Source organism: Pogona vitticeps, chromosome 1, assembly GCF_051106095.1.
Source record: "Pogona vitticeps strain Pit_001003342236 chromosome 1, PviZW2.1, whole genome shotgun sequence".
In the NCBI taxonomy this organism is placed as follows: Eukaryota; Metazoa; Chordata; class Lepidosauria; order Squamata; family Agamidae; genus Pogona; species Pogona vitticeps.
In genome coordinates this window covers 91,285,106-91,308,250 of record NC_135783.1, presented here as the reverse complement: position 1 = coordinate 91,308,250, position 23,145 = coordinate 91,285,106, and the positions used below count along the sequence as shown (strand labels likewise).

General features: G+C 40.0%; 1 protein-coding gene across 1 annotated transcript in view; it reads left to right on the top strand.

Moving 5' to 3' along the window:
• SLC35F1 (solute carrier family 35 member F1) overlaps positions 1–23,145 on the top strand; it is a 282,097-nt gene that overhangs the window by 9,690 nt on the left and 249,262 nt on the right. The window lies entirely within an intron of this gene.

Here is a 23,145-nt window from a genome sequence, read left to right as displayed (position 1 = left end):
ATCTGAACTATATTTACACCTACTCCTTGTAATTTACCCTGTGAAGCTTCCAAGGTCATTCCAAGGAGATATACCAGAGAAATCCTTGGTCAGTTTCCCCCATTATATCTGGAGTGCAGCAAATTTAAACCAGGTAATTAAAAAAAAACAGTCTTAAATAAAGAATGCTTCACGCGAATCTTCCTCTATAGCTCCACCTCTCCACAAAATATCATATATCTGTCTTGTAAACAGATATATAAAGAATCACAAAGTTCTCAGAATTAATGGAATCAAATATCATGGAAGATTTTGTCAAAATCTGTTGAATAATAAAACACCCACAGTTCTGATGAAGTCTGTTAACTTGAATTATTGCTCCTTGTTAAATACACTCAAAGAAGCTATTTGACTAAGTACACAGTGTAACTAGGTTTTAATCACTACTGTAAGAGTTCCCAAGTGCTGCTTCTGAGGCAACATTTGGATAATACACTTTAGTGTATAGGGAGGTACCACTTCTGACTATGAGCTGATCCTTCTGTGATTGAAGTACCCTCAGAATCACCCAACCAGACATCTCAAGGGGCAGAAGCAACCATGGGGGTTGTAGATCATTGTAGCTGAGGGTTTTTAAGATGGCGTGATTCAATTAACCCAATTAGATGTAGCTATTCATCCTTCAACCTGATTAACTTACTATTAGTATTATTAGCTGATTAGCAGGCAGTTTTGTTGGGAGGAAATGGGCTGAGAACAGGAAGTGTGTTCCAAATGCTGGGTCTCTGATTATCATAATCACAGATATCAGAGAGACACAGTTATGCCTACCTCAGCTGTAACTCATGTTGCAGAGTTTTACTGATGTTCTAGAGAAGATGAAGCTTCTACTTAGGGGAACTACCAATAAAAAAATTGTTGGTAAATTGTAGTTAGCAGAATATGAGGCAAGAAAAAAAGAAGCAGGGAAACACAAGAGAATAATCCAGGTCTCACTATTACACCCCCTTTCACAGTGACTGACACTTTATCTAATAAGAAATCACTCTAGAACATTTTAAGTACAAACAAGAGTATCTTTACTGACAGTCATGATCTGCAGTTACATTCAGAAGAATAAAAAGGAAAGTATATGGAATCCCTGTCACGTTGAATACAGATCCATTCATGATTGCTACATGCACAGAGGTCACAGGAAAAAGAAACAGAGAAGTATCTATAGCACAATTGAGGTAAGGAGGCAAAACAGGAAGAGGGGGCATGGGATTGCCATGAATACTAGAATTGGGAAAAACTACTTTACTAATAAGTTAGTGGCAAAGTACAATAATCTTAGATTGTGCAGCAGTCCCCTCCCACTGATGCTAGTGAAGTGTATGCATGATTGGTTTTTTTGTCAACAAAAATAACATGCTGCCAACTTGATTCTGACTTAATAGTTTTATCGAGAAGTGCCATTCACACAGCAAATCTGAGAGCACAATTAAACACAGGAAAAAAACCCATGTATTTTAATCAGATTTAGCATGTTTGAAATCAATTTTTAAAAAGATGATTATGGAAGTCTGGATTTTTTTTGCCTGGGAAGTGTGTGTTTTTTGGTTGGAAAGTGAGGTATTTTACTCTTCTATGAGAGGGTTGTTTATTTTAAGTCCATTGTGAAATCGATTGACTGTATTTTCAATTGTTTTGGCATATGTGAATGTTTCTGTCAATGTAAAGTGTATCTGTGGGTTTTGCCATTTTCTGATGTGCCTTCTCTGCTTCCTCTTCTTGTCCATCCCCTGTGTGCACACACATTTGTCTCCTTCCCTTGCAAACCTAGAAGTGCCAATCTAGTCAAAATGTCTGAGGTGTATTTCATCCCTGGCTCTCTCTCTCTGTGTGTGTCTCCTTCCTTGGCAAACCTAGTCAATGTCTTTGGTCAGTTTCACCCCATTCTGTGTTTCCCTCTTTTCCCCCCCTATCATTCTGTAGTAATGTTATACTAGATTGCAAAAAATAATTTAAAATTATTAAAAATAACATTAAAGCAGCAGCTAGTGTCTGTGAGAGGCAGCCAGTGCAAGGGTGAGTGGACACAGGACAAAGCTTCAAATGTAATGATTCTAAAAGCCGATATAGACCAATATACAAAACTGTTTAAAAGTGGATTAAAAATTTCCCCAAGAGGACACACATACTGACCTAAAAAACCACATGATTAGCACATGATTTTTAACCAAATTTAAAACCCCTGATACATCACCCAATTTAGTGCAACCATCAAGTTCAATACAGGAATCCAAATCAAAGTAGATCTGACAGATGATTGTCCAATTTTCTCTTGAAAACTACTCTTTTAATGGTCAGGAGTGAATCTCTACTGGAGGTTAGGACCATCATATACTTAGCCCCCATATGGCCAAACTGTTCCATATCTGCTTTGTGTACCAAAATCTTGAATAAAAGCAAACTAACTGTCAGCACAGTGTTAGAAATACTCTGTTACCCCAAATTAATATAATCAACCGAACTTCATAGTTAGCACGGCAGATTGATCAATCTGAATAAATTATGGCATTTCTGCTGTTAATTATTTGGAAAACTGAAGGCCCAATATTTTACAAGTTCTACATCGTGAATGCTCATAACCTTGAGCATTCGTATGCAGAATGAAAAGAACAATCTTCCTGTGGGATTTTGTTTAAAGAGAGTACAGAGCACTATTTAATTTTGCCTAGTATTAGAGCAGTGAGAAAAATACAGATCTGAAGGTCCTCCCCCCTCCCCCACATTACATTACACAACTTCACCTTTGGAGAGAGAGAAAAATATAATCCAGGATTATGTTTGTACTTAAATTATTCTATGTAGAATTAACAAGGTTTGGTGGTGTGTAACTGATTTTGCTCACCTTTGTGATCTGGACTTCCAGCAGACTTTGATCTTCCTTTTAACTTCATTATTTCCTTCTGTAGAGATAATTGTGGTGGAAGTAGCAATGAAGGCTGTCACTAACTTTGGCATGTATATTCTTTAGCAAAGGAATGGATGGATTTGACACTTCCAGTACCTATGTTGTTTTCACTAGAACATTGAACTGTGTCAGCTGAAGCCAGACATAGAATAGTGGACAAAGCAGTCATGCTGACTCCAGGATTTTCTTTTCAGTGCCTGAAGTGATTTACACCATTCTCAAAACTTCCACATCCAAACATATGACAGTTGCCACTCTTAGCTGTGGAAGTCCACTTGCAAGACAGGACTGGAATAGTATTCTCCCTATACTTCCTCAGATACTGTACTGATAAACAGAGGACTACTGCCTGTACTGCTGGCAGTGTATAATCATTATGACTGGTAACTAGAGATGGGGGTATTTGTGTACAAATACAAATATCCCCATGCAGCTGGACTTAATGAGGGTCCAGCCCCTGGGGTCAGACCATCCACTCACACATCCTGCTGCAGCGGTGGCCCCACTCATCCTTCTAATCATCCCTGGAGTGCTGTTCTCTTCCTGCTTGACAGGCCACTCGGCAGCCACGTAGGGAGACTCATCCTCCCTCCCCCTGCCTGGAGCTGAGCAGGAAGTGAGTGGAGCTTTCGGAGCGGCTGGAAGGATGAGCAGGGCCATCACCACCACAGGAGGTGTGAGTGGATGGTCTGGCCTCCCGTGGCCAAACTCTCATAAAGTTCAGCTGTGCAGGGATATTCATATTTGCATACAAATACCCCCATCTCTACTGGTAATCATGGGATCTATCAGAGATTAAGATCATGGTCCCGGTGTTTTGATCAGGTATTACAGAGTTGATTGACTAACTTTACAATCTAAACAAACAAAAGTAGGAACAATTTAGGATGTTTAAAATCCTGGTCATTGCACATGACAATTCATCATTACTCCTTTCACCACTGTCATAAGGGTTTAGCTTCAGTATTGTTTGCTTTACATTTGGCAGATCATGGTGCTTGAACTCAAGTTTCAGGGTTTTATAGGATACCCTCTGCATGCTTGTTCTAAAATAAGCCCTTCTACAGTGTCCAGAAGAATTACAGTCCTATCTCCCTTCTTAAGAGAAGGACTAAAATCTAAAAAATGGGAGTCCAGAATCTGGGATGTCAAGTGTCTCCTATTTGCTCTGACTGCCGTGTAGATCAGGCTCTTCCCAGAAGGGCTAAAATACATGCTGAATTACTTATGTAGTGTGCAGTTAAAGACCTATTTATTACACACCAGTAGGCATGTGAGGTGCTTATTTGAGTGAGGACCATCACACATGGGTGCAGAAAGCTTAAAACCCTCCTGCAACTGGTTTTAATTTAAACATACAGGGTTTCTATTCAAGAAACAATAAACATCCATTGATTCCAGTGGGTTCTGGAAATCTTACATTACAGGTTTGTCTCCACTTGAAGCCATTGCTCTGCATTTATACCTTCTCTGTAATTTGTGCTGAAAATGACCTATGGTGAGAGAGTAATGCTGATAATTACATATGACTTCTAGGTAACTGATGCTGAATCGAGTGCTTTGAATGCTATTTGATTTTAATGGTATAGCTTAACTCTGCTGCTTCAAGCACTTTAAAGTGCCTTTTCCATTATTATTATTTTTTTCTTATTTATTTGTTACATTTGTTACATCTGTGTATGGTTCACGAGCTGCACAGTGGCAGAGAAAAAGGCAATTCAAAGGGTGATTAAGATGGCCCAAAACATCACTGGCTGTTCACTCCCCTCTTTGGAAGAATTGTATAAGAACAGATGTAAGAGGAAGATATCTAACATACTGAAAGACTCCTCTCATCCGGGATATCAGCTCTTTAAACTATTACCATCAGGAAGGAGATTCAGGGTATTGAAAGCAAGGACAAGCAGATTCAAGAACAGTTTTTACCCAAGTGCAGTATTGAGTTTAAATGTGGGGCCATAGGTTTTTAGTGGAATTTTAATTGCTGAGAGAAAACAGGGTATCTATATTTGGATGGTGAAAGTTGTGTATATTTTAACTTTTTTTTGTAGTGTTGTCCAGTTTTACCTTGGGGAAGAGCACCTCATTTCGTTGCACCCACTTGTGAGCGCAATGACAAATAAATTTCTTATGTCTTATGTCTTATGTCTTATTTACACCCCACCTTTCCTCTACTGAATTCAGGATGGTGTACATGGCTCTCATTTTCACCATTTTGTATCTGTTTTCCCCACAGTACAATCTTGTGCGGTAGGTCAACTGAAACAGTGGGATTGAGTCCAAAGGAACCTGGCTCAGTGGTGTTTTTTTTTAACCTGTCTTCCAGCTCACAATCCAATGTGGCAGAAATTGCACTGTGGTGCATGGGAAACATTGTTCTTGTTGAAGAGTTTTTAATTTCTGGTTAAATTCCTTTGTCTGTGCAATGGAAGTGCAGGGATTCACAGAGCAGAATGGCTTCAGGTTTTCCAGGGTCTACCCCTTTCTCATTAACTGGCACCTACTGTCTCAATAACTCAATAACTTTCTGTAGGAGAAAGAATAAAAAAATTTCATTAGTTACAATTGTGAACAGCTCAAATTAACAACAGACTAACTGCCTTCAACAGCATACTAAGGAGAGGGAAAGAGCCATAGAACAGAGATGTGGGGCTCTCTTTGAATTCAGGTGTAGGGGAGGATTGGTTTATAGATTGACAGTCACTCCAACCCAGAAAGGTCCCTCCCTGCCAAACCTGCTAGAGAGAGCATGTGAGGTTGTATACACTCCAACAGTTCTAGCTGCCTTCTTTGTGTGTTAAAATACATTGGAGCTCTGTTTCAGTTCTTTCAGCACCATTTCTCCCCAAGAGAATTCTACGCATCTGAGAACCGCCCCTCTCCTACCCTTTAATCTCTTCCTCCTAGTATAGAAAAGTCTCCTGGCTCACTGTTAAGAGCTGCCCAAGTTTGAAGAGTGCAATTTGCCATTACTTCTTACCGTTCTTAACAGACATGAAGTGACAGGTTCTTGGGTTTGCTTGCATTTTGAAAACAGCTTCCCTCCCTCCCTCCTTCCTTCCTTCCTTCCCAAAAACTAAAGCTTGTCCCCACTAGAGCAAACTCTAGCCTTTCCCCTATTTGATGTTTCTACTTCTTCCCCAAAGTATACCAGGTAATTCTTCTAAGACTAAAGATGTGGGACAAGAAGCAGCAAAAGAGATGAGGCTTTCACTCCACCCTGCCAGTTTCACCAAAGAGGATATGATGGTGACTGGGCAGTGAAGGAACTGGTGGTAAATGGGTGAACAAGTGGACATGTAACCACTCTCCTGACCAGAGATTGTGCTCATACTACCAAGGAAGCTCTGAACATGCCACAAATGAGCATCTTATGAATATGAGGTTTCTTTCTGAAAGCAGCTCTCTTTTTCTTTCTAGAATGGTAGCCATATTGATAAAATAAACACCTTCCAAGGGTCTATTGCCTATTATTAACCAAGATGGTTAAACTAAAGTTCCATGTGTAGGGGCAGCATTCCACTATCAGTTACTGGGGAAGGACAGTAGGAGAGGATTATTATCTTTGTGCCTGTTTGTAGGCTTCCATGGGAAACAAAATTTTGAACCAGGAGATGTAGGCAAACGGTGGCCTTTGAGATCTCACGAGACTCCGTTTCCCATCAGCCCCAGTTAAGCATGGTCAGTGTTTATTCTTGTCAGATAACATCTGGAGGACTGATTGGAATTCTTGTTGGGCAATGTCTGAAAGGCCACAACTTTTCCACACCTAAATGGAAGCTTTGATCAGGTTCAGAAAATTTCTTCTTGACATGTCTCTCTTTAAAAAGATGCTCTAGTATCTCCCATCGTGAAAGATTTCAAGAACAGCAGAGAGACCAAAATACTGTTTTCCCTTGTCATTGGCCCCACCTCTTGGAGTCAAAATGGAGCAGAAATGTCATGCCTTGTACGCACATTTAAGCTGAACGGCTTTCTTGAAGAGGCCTCTTCTCCTGATACATCCCTGTGCTTTTCTCCTCTGCTCTGCATGCCCTTGCCTCAGCATGTTTGGGACCAGACATTTCCTCCTAATACAGTAATATAATGGTGCAAAAATCTCTGTGTACTCTACAGCTTTCTAAACCCATGAAAAAGCTCACGTACCAAACTGCAGCAAGTTTTGGGGAGGGTGCATGGAGAGCTTTTACATGAGGAGTCATTTGGCAAGACAAACTCTGTGAATATATGCTGCTTAGCTGAAAGATTTAGAAGTTTTGCACTTACTGAGTACCTGTTGTATGCAGAAGTCTTTTTAAAAAAAATCAAACAATCACACAGATTGTAACTTCAGCTTTGGGAAAGAGGTTAGTTAGTGCCTCTTGAACTGGGGAAGCTTCCAAAGAGCAGGGGCATAAATGGCTCCATAGACAACTCTGGAGAATGGACAGAGTAGCTCTGATAGAATGGACAGAGCAGCTTTAATGTGTTAATGAGGGGAAGACCAGATGCCAGAATTGATCAGAGGAGCTCTTTGTGATTCTGCCTCTATTGAGATGGCTGAAGCCTCTGTCCTTATCACTGCTGTTACTGCTCACAGGCGAAAAGACAGTGGGGCTCTTAGTGAGGTGTTCCTTTCGTTTAAATCGGCAAATAACCTTAAAAATCAACGCTCGCATGCTGATTAGGAAGTAGGTGGAGGAGGGAAGTTGCCTGATAAGGATGCTTAAAGCAAAAAACAAACAACAAGAAAAATCCCGCCTGTATTCCATGTTTGTCAGTCTTGTGAGTGGACTTGAACCTTAATGTGAAATTGCAGGTTCCAAAGTGTGATGAGATGACATACTTTTATAGGGGCAAACTATCCATTACAGATAGCCCATTATGAGAAGATGGAATCTGTCAGCATTCCAGATATGTAATTCAAATGTGAAGGAATGTCTAAGCCTCAGGATGCTGAAAAAAATAATTACTTTTACTGTATTTTTAAAAGTGTAACAAATCCATTTTTTTCCACCTTCCTGAGATTTAGTTTCTCCTTCACATTTGGGACCAGTGAATGTTTGTACTTTCTTTTGGCTAGAGATGTAATTCAGGCAAACCTTCATGACTGAGCAATTATATTTGCAAACAAAGCATGTGTTTACTTCCAAGGAGCAATCCCAAAACAAAGGAAGCTAATTTGCAAGCTATGGGAAGTGAGAAGAACTCCAGCTGTGATAGTTAGGCATTTCCAGCAAATAATTCCTTCTTCTAATAATGGGCTATCATTAATGCATAGTTTGACCCAACATTGCCCAAAGACTAAAGGAACTTCGTCTACATGAAACTGCTGGGAGAGGTCATCAGGAGGTTTGGGCTGAGGAGTCAGCAATATGCTGACGACACTCAGCTCTACCTCTCTTTTTCCACCAATCCAGGTGAGGCGGTTTCTTGCTGAACTTGTGTCTGGAACTGATAATGGACTGGATGAGGGTTAATAAATTGAAACTCAGTCCAGACATGACAGAAGTGCTTTAGTGGGTGCTTCGCCGGACAGGTTGGAGGGCCATTTCCCTGCCCTGAATGGGGTTACACTCCCCCTAAGGGACAGGGTCCGCAGCCTGGGGGTGCTCCTGGACCCCAGTCTAACTCTATAGTAATAGAAAACAAAAATTAAAATGGAAACATTAAAAGCAGCAACAATAACCCTGACTAATCATAAACTTGGAGGTGACAGAGGAAAAGGGGGAGAGAAAGGGGGAGGCAATGAACAAATTACTTCTATTTTTCTTTAGTTTAGGAGAAAGCATGCCTTATTCTTTTTTTTCTTTTCTTTTTTTTCGTTTTTGCAAGTAGACAATGGTGTCATCTGCTCAAAACTAAATGATGGCTCTCTGTTTTCATGTTGGTTTGAGACCATAATCAGTTTTCATTGTCTTCCTACGGGTTAAGGAGACATATGTAGAAAGATGTGTCTCCTTGAATCACTCCTCTAGAAATGAGGACACAATGGCATGTTGATCTAAACACACAGGGTTGGATCCAGTCTCAGTCACACTATGAAGAGACACTGAAATGAGTGGAATTTACATTAAGGCCTTTCCAGATGGGAGAATTTGGAACAGCCTGGTTCAGGTTCAAAAGGTTCTTCAGTGCACTCTGTTTTATCTCACACTTGAGCAATCCTTTCATTCACAGTGTAGATGCTTTTCCTGTGAGATAGATCTTTGGATCGCCAGTTTATTCATGTGTAAGGTTTATCCTGTTTACTTGCAAGTAAGGACTCAACAGAAGTGGGGACTGGAAGCTCATAGCAGTGGTACTGATATGAGGGGGAAATGCCGGAGAGGTAACTGCCATTTCCCCCCACGTTTCTCCTCAGCTGGGGCTCTGCTGGGGCTGTGCTGCCTTGTAGGTGTAGAGCCCAAGATGTCAGTTGGTCAATATCCCCTCTCCTTCTGTGACGTGCTATCTCCTTCCTCTCAAGCAACCACTAAGCCCCCTTCCCTGCCTTTTCCACTAGCTGTCATTCAGCAAGCAGCAGTGATTTTCTTTTTTAGTTTTTGTTAAATATTGTAAGTGACACAGTGAAACAGCAACCCACTTCATACATCACAGAGTTGTCCCCTCAGATAACATCACCCACAGCTTCATTTGGGTGTGGACCAACCAACCATACAAACTACATAATGGGATAATAAGGAGTGCACCAAACTGTGGCAATAAAATCCCAACTACCCAGAAGCTCTAGTGTTGTGCCAGAAAAGAGTGGGACAGCTCCAGAAAGGGGCAGGATGGGATGCTCTAAGTCAAATTAAGTATGGACCCAAACTGCACCAAAGGCTATCTAAATAGTGAGCTATGTACCCATCTGGACAGGCCCACAGTCATGATTTTGACCTACTAGTGATATCAATGGGACTATTCTAAATCCGGGTGCAGCTTACAGTGATGCCTCGCAAGATGAAAATAATTCATTCTGCGAGTCATTTCGTATTGTGAAAATTTCATCTTGCAAAGCGTGATTTCCCATAGGAATGCACTGAAATTAAATTAATGCATTCCTATTTGTCTTGTGAAGCACTGCCATATAAAAATTTGTCTTGTGAGTCACCAAAAAATCGCAAAATGCTTTTGTCTTGTGAGTTTTTCATTGTGTGAGGCATTTTGTCTTGCGAGGCATCACTGTATATTCGTTAACAGCTAATGCTGCTGCCTCCCCTATGGGAATCAAGTTAGAGACATTCACAGATGACAGATCAGACATTTTTGAGCAGCCTTCCCCTGCAACACACATGCCATACCTGAGCAACAGAGCAGTTTATTTTGGAGGTACAGGACAGGCTATGTGGCACATACATCTATATCTTCCAAGAGAGAGACATAGCCTGGGCAGGGTTGAGGTCATGTCAAGCAAAATGGCCAGTGCCCTTCACATCTGCTGATGAACTGGCTGCCTCTCTTTGCTTAATAATACGACCAGCCCTACCTTTCTTAATTATGTAACTCCTCTACCCAGTCCTGTCTAGAAATCTTTGTCTTTGTACTCAGAATCTTTAATGTCCAGTGGCCTGAAATCTGCATGCCAGTCATGTTAACATTATTTGATAAGACATTCCACCAAAGTTGTGGTCGTGTTCCAGGTTTGCTTATCATAAGGCCCTGATATTCATATCGGCATCCACCAATATGTTCACATGACATTTCATAGTTGTGAGGATTTCATTTACAAAATTAATGGTGCATGGTGGCAACCAGACTTTTACAGTTCAAAAGCCAATGTCCAATAACAAGATCCTAACTATTTCCAGGGATGGGAACTTGGGTAGTGGGACTTGCTGTCAAGTTGGACTTAGGTCACACCGGTGATTTGACTCAGACTCTACTCCCTTTTTTTCTAATAACTTGGACTCAACTTGTGACTCAGAAGTCACCCACCCCTTCCTTTTTTCTGGGGGATTTTTTTAAAAAAATAGGGACCCAGGACTCCGGCATTGGGGCCCAAAGACTTGCCAACATCCCTGACTATTGTCTGCTTGTGAACATCCAATTACTGGCAAAAAGAAATCTTTTCAATCCATGTTTATTTCAGGGGGGTAGAAAAGATTGTGACATGCCTCAATTGCATCAAGAAATGTGATTAGTCATGGTTTATATTATGCTGCAAGCATCTTTTAAAAATGATTTACTTGTGGGTGATAAAATTTGCTTTACTTTTGTTGAACCTATACGGTATTTCAGAGAGTTTCATGAAGGTGCCATATAAAGTTTGGAAAAGTTATGCTTTCGGATCGCAGCTCCCAGGTTCCCACAGACAACATGGCTGTTGAGATTCTGAGAGTTGTAGTTGGAAAGTACCATATTTTACCATGTACATGACCCCCCAATGTATAAAATGCCCCCCTAATTTCAACACTTGATGGAGGCGGCGGAGCAGTTAATGGGCAACTGCTCCTCCACCTCCACCTCCTGCTGCTATTGTCTCTGCTGCCTGCCTGATTACCTCCTCCAGTGTGACTGCTGGGGCTCACCTCCAGCTGAGCCCATTAGTCCCAGTGGAAGGGGAAGGCAGCAGCAAGAGGGATCCAAGCCCGTGTGAATGCTCCTTCTCCTCCGCATCCTGCTGCTGCTGCCTTGGGGCCACGAGAGGGGACAAGCCATAAGCTCTGGAAGAGGCAATTGAGCAGTGGCAGTGGCAGCAAGAGGCCCCCAAGCATGCGTGCGACTGCTTCCTTCTGTGTATAAAACAACACTCAAATTTTCATCTAATTATTTTAGGAAAAAGTGTCACTTTATACATGGAAAAATACGGTGTCTTTTCTAAGCTCTGGCCCTTATGATTCAGTCAAACTCTACTCTGGCTGACAACCCAGTTCTCCAAGGCCTCCATGCAGCAGTCTTTCCCAGCCCTGCTTACAGACGGTCTTTTGAGCAGAGCTACTGGGATTAAACTTGGATTCTTCTGAATGCAAAGCATGTTCTCTCCAACAGATCTGTGGCCCTTTGACAGCCTCAGCAAAGAAGGGTTGGTAAATTGAGTCATTCTAAGACAAGCATATCAGGGAAAATAAATAAATAAATAAATAAATAAATAAATAAATAAATAAATAAATAAATAAATAAATAAATAAATAAATAAATAAATAAAAGAGATATTTATGCGAATAAGGGAAACCACACATAGATTTTTTTATTGTATAACTGAGTTCTTTAAAAAAACTTCCAGTTTATGAATATGGAATATTGTGCTTATGTATCCACAATTCAAAAAGCCAGGAAATGGCCCAATATTGCTGCACAATATCATGTCTGTATCGCTAGCAGGAAAAAGGATGCCAAGCTTTACATAGCAAAGGGCAACCTGGATGATGACAACATCAATCACAGCAGTCAATCTGGTTTATAGGACACCCTCTTGTGCTCACTGCTATTAACAAAGTGATACCATGTAAAGGGAAATTCCAGAAGTTGACTCCTTTTTCATCAGTTTACCAGTTTTCACCAAAATACAAAGCAATTGTCATGGCTGTTTTGCAACAAGTATGAATGGTACTGGAAACCAAGATCAAAATCATCTATACTATGTGAAAGAGTTCAGATCTCCCTTCCCAGCTATCAAGCTGGTATAATATTTGTTCAGAACATTGGCATCGATAACCACTTTATTGTCAGAGGTATTTCTCCTTTGAAAGTGGTTTTATCAGAGTCAGTGCAGTCTGGTTTCCTTCCAAATAAAAAACAGCAGGTGGGTCTAGCCCTTTTCTTTCAAGATAAGTGAGTTTTGTCGTTTCCAGACAGTAAAGGTTGCTGGTGTCTGCATGGGAATGAATGCATATGAAACAGTTTCACTATTAAAAAAACCCCATAACTTGAAAGCCATTTGCTCAAACACCCCCAAATTTGGCACAGAGCAAAGCAGACTATCATGGTGCTGATCAGATGTCCAATTTCAAATTTATAATTTTTTGTTTGGGGTGCCCCCATTTTTAGAATTATCTTATGGAATGCTGGTTTGCTCTATTGCACAATATCTGTTGCTGCACACTTGTACAGTGACAATATGGCTTGTGAAGGAATTCAAGAATATGGTGAGATGACATCAAGACCTGTACTTCTGGAATAGCTTCCTCCCGCCCCATCTTAGTACTTTGGAGATCTTTTATTTCCAGGGCTTGATAAAGGAGAAAGTCATTCTTTGATATTACACTCTCTGTGTTGGGCTACAGGTGACATGAAGCTGACTGAATAGTCAGAGCAGGCAGTTTTGGCAACCTGGTGACTTCAGGATATGGGTGACTACAACCCCCATCGTCATGATTTGAAACATTCAGCCTTGTTGCTATTTAAAAAAAAATCAATGAACAGACCTAACATACAGAAAGTGTTTTCATGCCACTATCTGTGCAGTGTGGGACAAAGAAGACACATAGTTTGTTTGGCATTTTATTTCCACACTGTTTTTTAAACTGTATTACATCAGTTCCTTTTTAATTTTTATCTAGGAGAACAGATGAAAATTCTCTTTCTCCCCCCCCCCCCCTTTTGTTTAGGATTTACCTAACACATATGAGAGTGCAACATGAAGTGATTATTCATAAAGTTGAACTGAAGGGTAAAAATAGTGTACTTGTTAATTGCCAGGCTATTCAACAGGAGGCCATTTTTAGAACCAACTAGTGAAGAAATGAAGCCAACAAAGCATGCTGGGGTCTTTTGTACAGTTTTTTTTTTTAAAGAATAGCTGTTGATGATAGATAATCTGATAATATGGAAGTGAAACTGTAGCTATATCCACCACAGCTTTTAAGGTTCTGGTATAAGACCCATTTCCTTTCTTTCTGTATGCCCCAAAGTTGCAGAAATCCTGTTTCTGAGAAGAAAAGAAACCTGTCCCTTTTGGGGGAAAAACTCTCTCCCCCCAACCCCCCCTCTGTGTGTGTGTGTGTGTTGTGTTGTGTTGTGTTGTGTGTGTGTGTGTGTTCCATCTCATGAATCCCTACTATATTGTGTTATTCTTTTGAACCTTGGCTCCATCTGTTGGCACAGCAACACTTCTGGAGAGATCTGTGAAATCTTGTGAATAAGCCAGTCATCAGCAGTTCATTAACACAACTTCTGGATAGATTCCCCCTCCCGTTTTTTAGCACATGGGCACATTAGAGGATCATGCAATGCAGATTAAGGTTTCCTGTGGTGTTTCCCATAGTTCCTTCTGCATCAGCTTTTAATTGGAATTACAGCACAGTGCCTCACTACAAATATTCTGGACAATTAAATTCCTAGTCACAGAACAACCTAAAAAATAATTGGCCTTTCCAAATGCTTGAAGTTAGACTTTCAAAGTCTGTGTTACTCTGCTTTGTGCTATCTAGCTATTTATAGAACAGGGCTTTGCATTTTCATGTTATGTCTCCCATTTGATGTATACTGTGTACCAAGTATGATAGTGGAATATCATTAAGCACGCGTTCTACCAATTCTTGCCAGTAAATTGAATTTTAAACAGGCAGCTAGATTTGTATCACAATGATACAAAATAGTTTTATGCGAGAGGGAAATACAGATAATGCCAACTCACATTTATTTATTTATCCACCCTCACCTTTCTCCTTAAAAAGGACCCAAGACAGCTTTCATTAAAAAACAGTATTTAATGTTAACAATTGCGAGTATACAAATAAAAAAGGATCAAACAAATGCCATGGGGGCGGGGGGGGGGGGACATCAGCAGCACCAAAACACATTCATACCAGTAAGGTACAGCAATCCATTAAAAAACCCCACTGAGGTAGCGAGTCACTCAGGGAAAGCTTGCTTGAAGAGAAAGATCTTTGCTTGTTTGCAGAAAGACAGCAAAGATGGGGCCTGTCTAGCCTCCTGTGGGAAGGAGTCCCAAAGTCTGGGAGCAGCAACAGAGAAGGCTCTGATCTCACCCCATCAGATGCACTAGTGAGGGTGGTGGGACCAAGAGAAAGGATCTTCTGATGCAAAGCAAAGCAAAGCATGCTGCTTATATTCCGCCCCATAGTGCTTCAAGCACTCTCTGGGGGGTTTACAAGTTAATTATGCAGGGTACACATTGCCCACCCCAGGCAAGCTGGGTACTAATTTTACCGACCTCGGAAGGATAGAAGGCTGAGTCAACGTTGAGCCGGCTACCTGGGATTTGAACCCCAGGTCATGAGCACAGTTTTGGCTGCAGTACAGCGGTTTAACTAATGCGCCACAAGGCTCTTCATAAGATCTGATGATCTTAAGCCTTGAGCAAACTCATAAAGAGAGATGTGTTCTTTGAGATAACTTTGGCCCAAGCTGTTTAGGTTTTACAGGTTAGAACCGGCATTTTGATTTTAACCTGGAAATAGATTGGCAGCCAGTGGAGCTGCTGTAAAAGGCGGGGTGGTGGTGGTGGTTATGTGGCTAACCCCAGTTAGCAATCTGGCTGTTGCATTTTGGACCCACTGCTGCAGTACTGTATTAGCAAATCTGATGTTCTAATCCTGTTTTTAAAAATATAACCATGGGTGGATTGTGACCACCGACTCTAGTCTTGAGTACTTAGTATATAGATTACAGTTGTAGCCTGTAGTTAATTGTATTGATGAATAAAAGAAATATCAGGATTGAAGAACCAACTGCATAGGAATAAATAATTAATAAAGAATTATGCATGAACTAAGGTATCATAGCAGCATATGAAGCTGTACCATCTACATCAGTATGATGTAATTCTTCTTCACTGTGTTAAATACTACTACAGTATCGTAACATTAAGATCTGAATCCAGTTATTAGTGCAAACTAGTAATCCTATTTAATCAGTGGGAATTTCAAAAATAGCTACCATTGTTTCAATTGGCATGAACAAGTTAAATAAGCAGGGAGACAATATACAGCCTTGTCGTACTTCTTTCCCAGTTTTGAACCAATCAGTTGTTCCATATCCGGTTCTAACTGTTGCTTCCTGTCCCACCTATAGATTTCTCAGGAGATAGATAAGGTGGTCAGGCACACCCATTTATTTAAGAACTTGCCATAGTTTGCTGTAGTCCACACAGTCAAAGGCTTATGCATAGTCAATGAAGCAGAAGTAGATGTTTTTCTGGAACTCTCTGGCTTTCTTCATAATCCAGCACATGTTAGCAATTTGGTCTCTAGTTCCTCTGCCCCTTGGAAATCCAGCTTGTACTTCTGGGAGTTCTCGATCCAGATACTGCTGAAGCCTACCTTGGAGGATTTTGAGCATAACCTTGCTAGCATGGGAAATGAGTGCAATTGTACAGTAGTTGGAGCATTCTTTGGCACTGCCCTTCTTTGGAATTGGGATGTAGACTGATCTTTTCCAATCCTCTGGCCACTGCTGAGTTTTCCAATCTTGCTGGAATATTGAGTGTTCTAGCCCCTGACCACACTGAAAAGACTGCAGTGAGATAGCAGAGCAGCTGTGTGTGAGGGGAAGGCGTGCATGGGCTTCCATGGATGCAGCTGATGCGGGTGATAAGGACAGTTTTTGCAGTTATGAAACTGTGTGACAGTTTCATAACTTTCATAATCACTTACTAGGTTGTAAGAAAAGCTAGGTCATAGAACTTAATAATTAGAATTCTTATGATTTATTTGGTCACCTTCGTCACTTCTCCTCCAATATGTAATTGCTTCTTATGAGGTTATAAGTAGGTTAATCCTTACAAATATCTACCTCTCATTTGTATGGTGGTCGTAAGAACAATGTAACTTAACATATTAGCCCTTTGTTTAATATTTACTGAAGTGTTCTGTGACCTTAGGGGGGGAAACAAGAGAACAATCAACCTTAGAACTGCTTTTAAACCTGTGCCACTGAAAGGACATGCTGTGAATTATTTGAAGAGACTCTGAAGAGACAAAAAAGTGTCAGGAGGATAGACTTCTGTTCTGCGAGCTTTGTGGAAAGATGAAACTGCTTTTATCCTTTACTCTTCCCCCTCCACACACACCCATACACCCTGATTTCCATGGTATATTTTTGTTCTTTCCTGGTTGAATTTGACCTATCCCTTCTGAAGAGTACACTGGAAACCTAGCTAGAATGCAATTTGTTCTTGTTGCACTGTTATACCAATTGTGCTGTTATTCAGAGCTGAAGGATCACATTTTTTAATTATTTTGCTTTGATTAAGGCTTGTGCTTATTCTCAGGAGTCTGAGCTGAAATTATGCTGATATAAATCAAATATTACCTGACTTGTATCAACATATCTAGGAAGGAAAAGTGGAAGGATCTGAGAAGTCTGGCTTGGGTTGCTCATAGAAAATCAAAGATAAAAGTTTGTCTTGACAGTGTGGGAAGTGTACAAATCTAAATTAATGGACTGATACAGTATTGGTCGCGTGTTTTTGAAGCTCTGTTGAAACTCAGGCAGAACTAACTAGGTGCAGGATAGGTTTCTAAGATTGCTTTCCATTCTTGTCAAACCTGGTTAAGAAACAGGAAGATTCTGTAGGTGTATAAGGATGATCAAGAACTGAAAATAAATATCAATATCACAACTTCTTTTTATAAATTTAAGATGCAGTCAAGGTCCAATCATTTCACCAGATTTTGAAAGGATATTGTGGAGCTGGGATGATAAAGAAAATGACTTTATGATGGAAGGTTACAATGTTTGTTGCAGTTTAGCTTAGGAAACAGAAACAATGGAACATCGACTTACGCAGGGTTCCATTTACGAACTTTTTGACCTACGGACTTCTCTGGCCGCAAAATTTCCCTTTGATTTGCGGCTGGAGAATCGACCTACGGACCAGAAGGGGGAGGCGGGGAAAGCACCAAATTAAAATTTGGTGCTTTCCCCACCTCCCCCTTACGGTCCATAGGCCACCAATTGTGCCTCTGGATGCCTTCCAGGGCTTCTCCGCAGCCATGGGAGGCATCTCGGAGGTCGTCTGCTGCCACCGGCTTTCCCAGGGTACTCCAGGCCTACCGAGGGGAGCTTCCCCTGGTAGGCCCATTCTGCTGCTCAGGAAAGCTTGGTAGACCGGGCCTACCAGGGGAAGCCCTCCTTAATATAGTCCAGGGGAAGCCCTCCTAAATATAACGTTCTATGTTTATGCAGTTGAGATTAACTGAGATCAGATGCACAATAATAGGAGGATTGACACTGATAGGATGGACAATAGGATTTTTAAAAATGAACATGTGACAAGGATCTGAGGTTTTAATAGACCACATGCTAGGTGTGAATCTATAGTCTGGTGCCGAAGGGAAAAAAAAAACCAACAGTGTTGGATGGGTTTGATATAAGTGCAGTGTTCAAATCATGCAAATAATGACATTATTTTTTTCTGTTTTGATTAGACCTAGTCTGAAATAGTATATCTAGTACTGGGCAATGCAATTTAAGAAAGATGCGAACAAATTGTAATATTTCAAGTGGTAAAGAGTTCTGAATGATGCTAAAGGGAACCAAACTTCTGAGCAATGGTTAAGGGAGCTGGATATCATTAGCTGGGTGAAGAGAAGATTGAGAACTGATACAGTTGTTGTTGTTTAGTTGTTAAGTCGTCTCTGACTCTTTGTGACCCCATGGACTAGAGCACACCAGGCCCTCCTGTCTTCCACTGCCTCCCGCAGTTCGGTAAAATTCATGTTAGTAGCTTTGATGACATTGTCCAACCATTTTGTCCTCTGTCATCCGTTCTCCTCTTTCCGTCACACTTTCCCAACATCAGGGTCTTTTCTAGGGAGTCTTCTCATGAGATGGCCAAAGTATTGGACCCTCATCTTCAGGATCTGTCCTTCCAGTGAGTACTTAGAGCTGATTTCCTTCAGAAAGAATAGTTGTGATCTCCTTGCAATCCCGGGGACTCTCAAGAGTCTCCTCCAGCACCATAATTCAAAAGCATCAATTCTTTGGCGGTCAGCCTTTTTAATGGTCCAGCTCTCTCACTCCCATACATCACGACTGTAAAAACCAAAGCTTTGACTATGCAGACCTTTGCTGGCAAGGGGATGTCTCTGCTTTTTAAGATGCAGTCTAGATTTGTCATTGCTTTCCTCCCAAGAAGCAGGCGTCTTTTAATTTCGTGGCTGCTGTCACCATCTGCAGTGATCATGGAGCCCGAGAAAATAAAATCTGTCACTGCCTCCATATCTTCCCCTTTTATTTGCCAGGAGGTGATGGGACCAGTGGCCATGATCTTAGTTTTTTTGATGTTGAGCTTCAGACTATTTTTTGCACTCTCCTCTTTCACCCTCATCAAGAGGTTCTTTAATTCCTCCTCACTTTTTGCCATCAGAGAGGTATCATCTGTATATCGGAGGTTGTTGATATTTCTTCCGGCAATCTTAATTCTGGTTTGGGATTCCTCCAGTCCAGCCTTTCACATGATGTATTCTGCATATAAGTTAAATAAGAAGGGAGACAATATACAGCCTTGTTGTACTCGTTTCCCAATTTTGAACCAATCAGTTGTTCCATATCCAGTTCTATCTGTTGCTTCCTGTCCCATGTATAGGTTTCTCAGGAGATGGATAAGGTGGTCAGGCACTCCCATTTCTTTAAGGACTTGCCATAGTTTGCTGTAGTCCACACAGTCAAAGGTTTTGCGTAGTCAATGAAGCAGAAGTAGATGTTCTTCCGGAACTCTCTGGCTTTCTCCATAATCCAGCGCATGTTAGCAATTTGGTCTCTAGTTCCTCTGCCCCTTGGAAATCCAACTTGTACTTCTGGCAGTTCTCGATCCACATACTGCTGAAGCCTACCTTGTAGGATTTTGAGCTTAACATTGCTAGCGTGTGAAATGAGTGCAATTGTATGGTAATTGGAGCATTCTTTGGCACTGCCCTTCTAGCCATCCTCAAATATTATTAATAAATTATCTCATGGTGGGAGGATTGGGTCTTCTTAATATACACTCTTGCTATTTGTCTAACCAATTAAGATTTATTCCTGATATTTCCCAGATACTTTTATCTGATTTAATTTGGAAATATAATAATTAAAAGATAATATAGAAAATAATACTTTTAGGAGTAATAATATCAGCATAAAAGAAAATATCTCTTTTTGAAAAATATGTTGCAATTTTTGTCTAAACATGGACAAATAATCTTACCATTTATTTTCCCTTTAACAACTGTACCCAAATTAGATGAATTTACAGAAAATGTGAAAGGAGCTTTTCAGAATATTTTGAAATGGAAACAAGTATCTAAATTAAAAGATTGGTTGGGAAAAATGTATTCTAAAGAAAAAAATAAAGAAAATGTTAGAAGTTGAGAAGATAACATGGATTAATGTTATTCAGTTAGATCATTGGACAAAAGAATGGGAAAAGCATATTGGTAGATACTAGAAAATAATGAAATTTGAGGAAATGATCATTCAAAGAGATAAGGAAAATGATAAGCCTATGAAAATAATTATGGCCTTGTTAGGAGTAGTAAATTATCAAGAAGCTCTTAAAACAATATGGGAAACAGATGTGGTTAAAGAAACAAATACCAACATGTGGAATATCGTATGGAAAAAGAGAATTCCTTTGTCTGACATCTGTCAGAATATTTTTTTAAATATAAATTAATAAGGAGACAGTATTTGACTCCTGTGAAAATAAATGTTTTGGATTCTAGATACTTTAAAGTATGCTGGAGATGTGTACAAGATATAGATACCTATTTCTATATATGGTGGGGGGGTGAAGTAGTATTGAAATTTTAAAAGTCAGTATTTAAAGAAATGGGAAAAAATTTACAAATAATAATAGAATTTTTTGCCGAAATTGCAATATTGCTTAGTTTTTTTGAAGAAGAATATTGTGTTTGGACAGAAAAGGATCCAAACATGAATATGGTAACAGCAGCTAAATTACTGATTTTGAGAATTTGGAAACTAAAGCATACATTTCAATTAACTGAACAGTATAATGGAATTAGGGAAATAGCAGTTAGTGGTAAGTTGAAATTTTAAAAGGGATTGTTAAAAGAGAATAATTTTTTCGAAATATGGCAAGTTTTTTTCAAACTTTACACACACACACACACACACACACACACACACACACACACACACACACACACACACACACACACACACACACACACACACACACACGACATATATATTGTTTTAAATGTTAAGACATGTGTATTTCCCCCGTTTTTCTTGTGCTTGTAAACTGTATTAATGTTAATTTAAATTTTTTTAAAATATATCTGAAGGACTGTCACATGGAAGATGGAGCAAGCTCATTTTCTATGGCTCCAAAGGTTATGAGTTGAATCAGTAGATTCAAATTTCAAAGAAGAAGCTTCTGACTAAAAACCTCTTGACCCTTCAGTAATTTCTGGCTCTACAGTTCTATGAAGACTGGGCAGACTGGCTTTGCTGACAAGAGGCAAGGAGAAGTCAGAAGAGTCTTTTCCTTTCTATGTACAAAAACTGTTGAATGAAGTGGAAACTGAATTTGTTACACCTTAGTAATGGTGTATGTCCCTCACTGCATATGAAGCTAGTTAGCCCTGTGGGTGGATGATAGAACTCCCTCCCCCAACACCTTGCTGGTTCATCTTCACCTGGGGCCTGGATCATTCTCTCTCTATCTCTCCTATTTATTGATGTGAATCTCTATGTGAGACTTTTGTTGGAAAAGGACAGTAAAAATATAACAATAGAAAACATTCAGTAAGACCCCCTGAGCTCAATAAAGCTCTAATTAAATCAGCAAAGGTTTTCATCCTGCACACAATTTCATGGGAGTAGCTCAGAGAACCTTACTTCCTAAAGTAAACGTGGATAGGATTTAGTCATACACTTTAGTCTTATGGATACTTGCAGTTACTTTGCCTCCTAGTGAAGTCAGTGTGGGTTGTTCAGAAGTCATTACATGTAGGACCCATAGCTATACAAACTTACAGAAGCCTGAGTTTCTTTTCCTACATATAATCTATTATGTGGATTATTGGCCTTTATATACTTCTACCGATAGTTTAGCAGGCCTGAATATCAGCCAAAATATTTTGCTGCTTTGGGCTGAGCAAAATGCATAGGACTCTATATCTGCCAAGTTATTTTGGTATCTGAGGCAGAAAAACCTCATTGGTATCCTCCGGCTGTAAAAATACAATCAATCAATTAATTAAATTAAATTATAAACAATTTGCTCCCTTTTCATGACAACCATAAAACTGTTTAGGTGGCAGTTCTAATTTACAACCTTCTCAGCACAGTAAAATATCTTACTGTGCACCACCTTGTACAGTAGACAGTGAACAAATAATTTCTGCACATACACTTTAAAATTTGATTTTGCTGCATTTTGAAGGTTTTGCCTTTTCATAGAGCTTTTTCATGGAGGTGGATATTGGTGGGCTCAGAAACGCTGGATTGTTTAGCTACTTGCAAAGTGTGGCCTTTATGCTCTCTCCTAGGTCCTCTGAGTGGAATTTGCCAAGAGGTGTTAATTCAGATGGATTTCAGAAAGAACTGCTGCTTTCATTTGCTCTTGATATCAGTCTTGCTTTTCTTCTAGAACTGGTGGCAATGGGAAATCCAACACTTCACACACATATGTGGTGCAAATGGTGCAGTTTGTAGAAACACATTTTGCTAATATCATTGTAAAATGAGCTGTTGGTCTGTAGACCAAGAATTGAGGAGGAGGAGCAATGTAAGAATAAGAATTAAGTTGAATGCAGAGAAAGCAAGTTGGATAAAGATGAATCTGGAGTGTTGCATGCTATGAGCATTACATTTACTGAAATAAAAAAATAGAGAAGACTTCCTTCTGGTTAATACCTACACTTCAAAACCCATTGGTATTTTGTAGAAGATCTTATATGAACACTGAAAAGTTGAAGTTCTCAGATGAAGTCAATCTACATGCATATTTGTGTATGTCCATTTCAAGAAGCCAGAAAACCAAGCTGTTCAATAAATCTTGAAGAGTAGAAAAGAATGAATCCAGAGAGTGAACTGTGTGTCAAGGTAAATTTACAGGCCTGAGCAGAATAAGATGTGTTAATGAGCAGCCATAAGGAACAGGTGTGTAGAAATGCTGAGTCATGATGACTCATGAGGGCTGACTCATGTATGATGCAATGTCTAATGTGATTGGACACAGATAGATGTGCATAAGTATATATGTGTACTGTACTTCATTCTACTAACTCTGCTGAATTTTCTGCATTCTTGCGCTAACACTGTGCACATTCTCAGGTACAGTGGTGCCTCGCACACCTTCGCTGTGGGAAACATCGTACTACGGA